General features: G+C 40.3%; 1 pseudogene across 1 annotated transcript in view; it reads right to left on the minus strand.

Annotated features, from left to right (window-relative positions):
• Window positions 1-1,640: 1,640 nt before the first annotated feature.
• Window positions 1,641-8,899, minus strand: part of LOC308292075 (acidic mammalian chitinase-like) — a 9,426-nt pseudogene continuing 2,167 nt past the window's right edge. The window contains exons 5-11 of the transcript XR_013963355.1: window positions 8,767-8,899; window positions 8,296-8,420; window positions 8,071-8,194; window positions 7,707-7,887; window positions 4,313-4,429; window positions 3,210-3,342; window positions 1,641-2,188 (exon numbers count right to left, since the gene is read on the minus strand). The exon at window positions 8,767-8,899 is cut by the window's right edge and continues 33 nt beyond it. The product of XR_013963355.1 is annotated as an acidic mammalian chitinase-like (transcript). The remainder of the gene's footprint in view (window positions 2,189-3,209; window positions 3,343-4,312; window positions 4,430-7,706; window positions 7,888-8,070; window positions 8,195-8,295; window positions 8,421-8,766) is intronic.

An 8,899-nucleotide genomic window follows, 5' to 3' on the forward strand; every position in this document is an offset into this window, starting at 1 on the left:
CTGCCAGCCGGCTCCTACAAAACTCTGAAAAGTGATGACTCGAGGAGATATTGAAATATGAAATACCAAAGACTAGAACTATAACTAGGAAACTTGACGCAGGAACACACACATGGAGATGACATGTACCTGGTCAAGGTGTTGCTGGCAGCCAGCAAAAAAGCAATAACAAGATTCTGGGTATAAAAGTGACCCTCCAACTTGTGAGCAGTGGCTGTGCATTGTGGAGGAAATATACGTGATGGAGAGATTTACACACAGACTCAGATAATGAATAATAATGATTAAACTTTATTTGTATAGCACACTTTCTAAAAGAGAGTTGCAAGCACACACATTAGTTGCGACCGTAAGGTCGCAGTTTAGTATCAAAACCTCCACCGGCCGTCGGTCGGTCGGTCGGTCGGTCACACGTCACACGTCACACCTTTGCCCTGCTCATATCTGGGCTCGTTTGTGTATTGTATGACATCACGCCACATCATCGGCTGAGGACTGTGTGATGTCATCATATCTCCATATATGGAGACATAAGTTGCTCATGCCCAAATATGGGCTGGTGAGGTCAGACTTAGTGTGATGCGTAGGTTATCTCCATATATGGAGATTCAACTTCAATGAGTAACCATGGCAAATCACACCGTACACAAATGACCCTTATATAAGACCGGCATTATCTACCGACAGCTGCTATAAGCCAACCCTGGCGATAAGGTCTGAGTCGAAGAAATGCTTCTTTCCTGGTATAAGACCGGCATTGTCTGTCGTACATTTCGGTCAATTCCAGTGGGGATGCCATTGAAAAGTTAATCTAGTTGTACAAAGTAATCAAAGAATGGGTTGACTGGTAGGCTGGTTGACTGCTTTATCTGTGGAGAGTGTATGTCACTGAGAGTCCTTTTATAGCGATTGAAATCATGATGAGGTCACGATGAGTCATCTATGCCCAAATATAGATTTCTAGGTCAGATGGCCCATGGAGTTTGTGATGTCAAACCTAGCAACCCAATATAAACAAACCTGATGTCAGACCTGAAATATCCTTTTATACCCATATATGGAGATACAGAGATCTCCATATATGGGCATATTAGAAAGCCAATATATGGGCATATACGGATGACATCAGGGATATCCATATATGGGCATAAAAGGGACAAGGGCTTACAGTTAAGAGATCTCCATATATGGGCATATCAGAAAGCCCATATATGTTCATATACTGATGACATCAGGAATATCCATATATGGGCATAAAAGGGACAAGGACTTACAGTTAAGAGATCTCCGGGCATAAAGGGACAAGGACTGTTACAGTAGATATAGAGATGTCCATATATGGGCATAAATGAACAAGGACTGACAAACACTGAGATCTCCATATAACCTATGGGAATATAAGGGACGAGGACAATGCGTAGCATTGTGAGCTTGTAGACCTATTTTCTAAATATTGTTGTACATTAAAAACTTGAAATGGGTCGTTCTGCATAGTACTTGGGATTTGTTGATGTAAATGTTCACATAGAGTGTAATAATTGGTAAAACAAACTTTTGGCCTATTTGTGGAGATAAGCGACCAACGGTCGCTTATCTCCCGATTAGGGAGTCTTACTGGTGTATATGTAAACATTCTGCGAGAAAGAATTTATTAAAGGGGCGTACACAGACAAAAACACAAAACAGAATAATCAGGTCATAAAAGCAAGATAATGATTTGAGAAGTGATTTAAAATTGAACAATAGACAAAGTAACAAGTAAAAAGATAATTTGTATTTTCCTCATAATGACTAACAAATGCAATCTATTCAAGTGATTGTAAATCAAATTTCTCAAAAAATCTGCTAGAATTCCAGTTGTGAACTAAAGTTTTCATAAAATAGGTGCGTGCAACACATGTTGCCAACAATGCACCATAATGATGTGCTTCCCATTATTAAGGCCAATCGCAACACTTGCAACTGTCTCGAAAAACTAAATTTCCTTGACAGTTTTGGATGTGTGTAACGTCATGTGCACAGTTGTAATAAGATCCTGGGGCATCAGGCTTGGCATACACTCCATCTGCCTTGCCTGCACAGAAGGAAGCAATTGGTGCTGTCTTGGTGGTGGTAGTGGTGTCAGCGAGCCCTTCGGTTGGAGATGGTGTCTTTGCCCCTGGAGTTGTAGGTGGAGGGGGAGGAAGATCTATGGACAAATAATAATAATTTGAATATTCTACACATTACAACAAAAAGGTTAATTTTTTTTAGATACATTTACATAAACCCCAGGCCTATAGTGTCCATATTCTAGGCATGTCATAATATGGGAACATTAGTGGGTCTACAAGCTCAAAACGTGTGTCAACGTTGTGAGATTGTATAGATCCACTATTTGAGATTTGGTGTGGGGGGAGGCCAAGTACAAAGCTTTGGGGGACCCCAGTCAAGGAAGTAAGGTTTATTTAGGTGGTTAAAAAAAAGTATCAGTAATCAGTCAAAAGGTAAAGTTGTTTGAAACTGTTTATTAGTGTTACACTTCACAAATAATTAAGTTAATTATGGAAGCGGTGAAAGCCGCTTCCAAGGAGTGGCTTTGTCTGTCCCGTACATGTCCTGTACATGTCCCGTGCATGCAGAATTGAGGATTGGTCAAGCTTCACATGACAATTTGGCCCTCCAGACAAAATCATTCATTCATTCAGAATTCATAAAAATATAGAGCTAAAGCACATAGAAAGTATAGATCTAGAACACAGAACGTATAGATCTAGAACACAGATTTCATAGCTCTAGAACACAATAAAAATTCACCGCTTCACTTCGAACCGAGGTTTGATTTTTATACATTATACATTATTATTATTAGTGTGGTTGCCAGGGCAACCACATTATTACTCTGGGGAATTTTGCAGTTTTTACAAACTCTTAGTCTCATTGACTTGAATGGGAAACTCCATATATAGTGAGTAACTTTTAGGTATCTGACCTTTCCCATTGACTTTGAATGGGAAACACCATATATAGTAAGGTAACTTTTAGGTATCTGACCTTTCCCATTGACTTTGAATGGGATACACCATATATAGTGAGTAACTTTTTTGTGATGTAAGAGTAAGGTAACCTTTTAGGCAACCACACTCGCAATTTCCCAAATTGCAATTTCTCTAGTTATGATTATTATTATTATTATTTAGAATTACATTGTTTGATGTTTAATTACTTACCTGAATTGAGAAGAGATTTCAGGTGAGTGATGAGAGGATAGTTGCCCTGGCTGCAGAACTCTCCTGCAAAGTCATCAAGGTCCAGAGCCCAAACGAACGCTCCCCCAAACCTGTTGTCTTTTATGTAGCGGACCTGAGGAAACAAGGAAGAAAATCACTATGGACTCACAAGACATTGCAATACTTGGCACGAAGTAAGGAATCATGATCTGTGATTTGTAGAGATAATTTGTTGCACCACAGAATGTATAGAAACTAGAAGGTCGGCCGGCTATGCCGGCCTCCCCTCTAGGTCGCCGCGTTGCATCTATCTATGTGTTTTTTTTTTCAGAAAAAAAAAATTTTTTTTGAGAAAAAAAAATGTTTTGAGAAAAAAAAAAATTTGAGGAAAAAAAAAATTGAGAAAAACATTTTTTTGAGAAAAAAAAAATTTGAGAAAAAAAGATTTTTGAGAAAAATTTTTTTTTGAGATTTTTTTTTTTTTAGAGCGCTCCTGTCTATCCCCCCTCGCCACGTTGTTAACAGGAAAAGCTCTGTGAATGCATAGCAGGATCCAGGCAGAGGTGGAAGATAATTCGACGGGTAACCAAATGTTGTGTAACTGGCTTCACGTTCGGTTGAAAACACGACACACCTCCCTCTGTTGTAATTCGATACACTGCCCTCCGCTCACTCTCTCTACTCTCTCTACTCTCCAGTCTCCACCCCCCCATCCTCCCCTCACTGACTGTGCCTGTGAGGGGCACGTGCCTCTCTCTCTCTCTCTCTCTTTCTCTCTCTCTCTCTCTCCACGCGCGCTTCTGCACTCTCGGAGGGGCTGCGCTCTCTAGGGGTTGTGTGTGTGTGTGTGTGTGTGTGTGTGTGTGTGTGTGTGTGTGTGTGTGTGTGTGTGTGTGTGTGTGTGTGGCTACGCCCCCCTCTGTTGAAATTGGATCCGCCGGTCCCATAGCTGGGAATGAGCCAATGGAGGGCTGTCACCATGTAGGGGTGGTATTCCTTACGTCCTAGACAACGACTACCTATGAGTTGAAGTCGATGTAAAGGGGGCGTTAATGTGCGTGGAAGTGGGATGCGGCAATAGGAGGAAATGAACGATCGATCACCTTGGTCTCAATGCTGGCCTTGTTGTCAAATCCAACCCATTCGTTTCCTTTGAAAGCATATGGAACTTTCTGATCAGTGATCCACTGGATGGAGGTCCCTTGAAGAAATGTGCAGATCTATGGAATATCCAGATTATACATAATGATTGATACATTATAACATAAATAACAATCAAGTATACATTTTGTTTTGTACGCCCACTTCAAAGCTTCGGTTAAATAAGCCACAGCAAGGAGATTTACTGTATGGTATGGAGTACAAACAATGGTGGGGGGGGGGGGGGGGGGGGAATCCATCTCCTACTGCATCTGTAGGTCCTTCAGACTCCAGTCGATAACTATAGTATATGTACAGTACAGTACTGTATGTCGACAGCTTGTCTGTTTGTGTCACAGCGCATGTAAATAAAGAGCCTGATTGTCTTGCATTGTCTCATGTGAACAGCCTGTCAGGCATTCGGTACCCCTTGCGTTCAAGGTGCTGTTTGACTGCATCTAACTAGCCTAGTGCAGCTAGACTATCTGACATTGCTAACAAAAGGCAGCATATAGTACATGGGTCTAACCTTGCTATGTGGGTCAGTGACGTGACGCCCCAAAAAATGTGTTTTTAAAAAAACTTTAAAATGCAGGCATAAAAGTTATTTACTTTTGTTCTACTCACTCTCAACCTTATGGAAATACATTTTGTTTTTAGATATTTTATTGGAATCAGACTTTATTCAGCAGTTTGTTGTACTTGTGCCTAAAATCGTCATATGGTGTGACATGAAAATAATTCTTTATAAAATGAAAATGGAGTACATCTTTCTTAAGTTACTCACTTTATCAAAGTCCTTTATCATAACTAACCAGTGATCCACTATAGTTTTTTGAAAATTAATTATATCTGTATATTTTTTTCATAATCGACACTCTGTGTGAGGCCCATGTTCATGATCTTACAACATATTTTAAATGTATTCTGTCAAAACTTTCTCTAAAATTACACAAATATTTGTGACTCTTCCTGATAATATTCTCTATGTAATCCATAAACATTTTTTTGGTTTAATCATTAATAAAGGTATGATTTTTCACTATTTGGAATGTCACACCAAATTATTTAGTGTCACACCATATGATCATATCTTCATGTGTCAAAGCAAACTGTGTTTTAACCTACCTATTAGTGAGTACTGAACTTTACTGATTGATTAAACAATTACCCAGGATAACATGGCCTTAATATTTCTGAACAGGATATTATTGTAGGGCTTTAACATGGGATAAGAAAGAATTGTAGTAGTAGATGGATGATGAGGATGTGCACAGGAATGCTACGCACACCTAAGTCTTCTGCCGGCCCACGGCAGAAGGATCCTAAAGAGACAATAAGGCGCATAGCCACACTTGGAGCCAAGGCAACATTTTATTAACATTAATTAGTGGAAACAGAACTCAGCATTCAGGTAAATTGCTTTTTTCCGAAGTCTCCTGAACTTGAACACAGCATTTTGTGTTGAACAAATGTAATTAGGAATCATGACATTACACCACATCTCCACTAGCTAAAGAGTGCTGGGTTGCGCAACTCCAAAAATAGCTGATCTACAAGCTCTCGCAGCACAACGTGTTGAGAGCTTGTAGATCAGCTATTTTCGCTAGTTTTGTCTCGGGTCCTACCTTAACACTGTCCACTGTCCAGTCCAGTGAGTGAAAGTACAAACGTATTAGATCAGATTAGATTATACATTTAGACTGTATTGTACATCAGCCAGTCGTATTTGGTGAGGGTAGCAAACCGGCTACCTTGTTGCGGTTCTGCTATGCCACAGACAACCTCCTGCTCTTCGTAGAAAATGCAGTCTCGCCCCTTTGGCTCCTCTCTCCTTGCTGGGTCATTGTTTAGTTTCTCCCTGTACTTTCTCGTTCTCTCAGCACTTGTCATTTTCCAGCTGACAAAAGAAAATGGAATGTATAGTTTAAGACAAAGAGAAAATATTGTTTAGATTGAAACAATATGTTAAGGTTTCTGTGAAGGGGTTTCTGCTCTGTCTGATGAATTTGAAGTATCACTGAATGAAGCTAAATTACATTTTATGTAGAAATGTTTAAAACAAATGTTTAAATGTACAAAAGAAACATGGAACTTTGTTATTTATTGTTATATCTGTAGTTAAATACAGTATAAATCATATGGTGTGACAATCAAGTCATATGGCGTGACAAGCAGATGTCACACCATTATGATTAAGTGTCACACCATATTACGTTTTTCTGCATTTAGGTTTACCTTGAGGCTACTATGTACACATTAGCATGCTAACAGCATGCTAGCTATAACAAAGCAACCTAGATCTACATGGAAATATGACCAAAACTTCAAATAACTTAAGCTTTTTTTAATGAAAAGGTGTCACACCAACAGACATCCAAAGTGGTGAGTTTGTCAAAGTTTCAACAAGATGGCATTTCATGAAAATGTTAAAATCATAACTCACCTCAGACACCTGTCTTGCAGTTGTGCTGGGAGTGCTGAATAGCCTTACAGAAGAAGGACCTCTCTAGCCAATAGGTGTCCAAATAATTGCCTGTTTAATTTGTCCAAACTAGTGTCACACCAAATGATTTTGGTTTGGGGGACAAAATGTTTTTGATCAGAAATGACTGAAAACATTATGCTTTGACTTTGAAAAGATATAGGCTCACAAATAGACATTTTTTTAGCCTAAATTCATTTTCAAATGATTTTTAGCAATTCTTTTTCTTAGTTTTATTCAAGTTCCCACTTTGAGAAACAAGGTCAGGACAGTCACACCATATGAGTTTTGCCATGTTTGGTTGAACATTCTGAAGAAATGAGGAATGAAATGCTTTAATCTTGAGTAAGTTCACATAAAGCTTAATGTCCTGCACAATATTCAGAAGGTCTTTGACAAATATATGTTTTATTTATACATGTTTGACACCGAGGACAGCGAAAACGTTACGTCACGTCACCCACCCATGTACATTTTTCTCAGCACCCAAGTCATGAGTGAACCAACCAGGGCCCAGTATGCAAATGTAGGTCGGGGTATCACCTTTGCGCTTCTCTGATTGGTTGTAGGGGGTATCACCTTTGCTGATACACCGTTCAACTGTGTTGGTTACCTGTTACCTATCCACTTCGTGCATTGTTGCACATAAGGCCTCCCACTGTGTTTGTATCGTTCCACTTAGTTTCTTGGGTTTCTTGGGCTACTCTGATTGGTTGTAGGTCTAACCAATCGTTTTTGTAACCGCCCCCGGAATAATATTTTGATTGGATTGAGAACCAGACTATATCCATGCAGTGGGATATTGTCTGGCTATGCGAGGCTAGCTTCTAACAGCAGTACGTTTACCTGCTGTTGTTCATGCATTTCTTTACCTCATAGTAGGACCAGAAGCCGGCCTCTCTGGTGAAGTTCCCGGCAGCGGCAGGACCACTGACAGGGGCCCCAACAGCAGTGGATTGAGAGGAGAGTTGAAGTTCGCCCATAGGTTCCAACCCCCAGGTTGAGCTTCTCCACGGGAGCTCCCTGATCACGATAATACCTCATGGCAAAGTCCTTCAGGGGAGCAAAAGAGTTGCGTGGAAAGGAGCAAAAAGGGTTAGGGTTCAAATTGACGATCTACAAGCTCACAACGTGTCGCATGATGCAACACTGGTATAAATCAACTATTTTTAAGCCACGGCTCAAGGCGGGCTAATATTTAGATGAATACAAACACAAGCAACGGTGAATTCTCACTGTATTGAAGTAAACGTTGTCTCCAGTGTCTTGGGAGCCCTTGTACAGAGGACTGTTATGGCCTGTGACTTGCTCCCAGGAACCATGGAAGTCATACGTCATCACGTTGATCATGTCCAGGTACCTGAGGAAATGGAAGTGAGATGTCAGTTCAACCACATCCAGGCTCGGCCATCGAAAGTCTACCGACATCAGATCTTTTTAACTCGTCTCATACATACGTACTTAGAGATCTCTGCTATTTCATAACCAGCGTCGATGGTTGGTTTCCCAGCTGACACCGCAGCAGTAACCATGAGTCTGGGGCGACCAGTGGCTGCTCCCTCTGTCTCATAGGCCTGTAGCAGTTCCTATATAGGTTGTACACACACTGTGTTATACATGAAACAGGGCTAGTGAAACGATTAATCCTCACCAAAATGTGAATGATTTTCATCGAAAATGTCAAAGTAAACTATTCCAAGATGTCAATTACCATACGTTTTTAACAGACTGTCATGGTTTAATTAATCATATGGATTAACCACTTAAACCATATAAAAGTAGTTGACTGCAGTACCCCAGGGTCTGGCCCCCTCTTGTTTTTCATCTAATCTTTTCACACTAACCGATTGTGAAAATCGTCTTTACATAGTAAAAAAATACATTTGTATGTTCCTCACGGTGGCTGAATTGAACAGTGTATCATCATCTGACCTTGCACAACAAGGTGAACTTCTGTTTGTCCCCTGCAGGGCTTCCTCGTGATCCTGGATATTCCCAGTCCAGGTCTAGACCGTCAAAGCCAAATTTTCGTAGCAGAGTGATGGAAGACTGGATGAAGGTATTT

The sequence above is a fragment of the Nannobrachium achirus genome, assembly GCF_963921795.1.
Source record: "Nannobrachium achirus genome assembly, chromosome: 9".
NCBI classification, from domain to species: Eukaryota; Metazoa; Chordata; class Actinopteri; order Myctophiformes; family Myctophidae; genus Nannobrachium; species Nannobrachium achirus.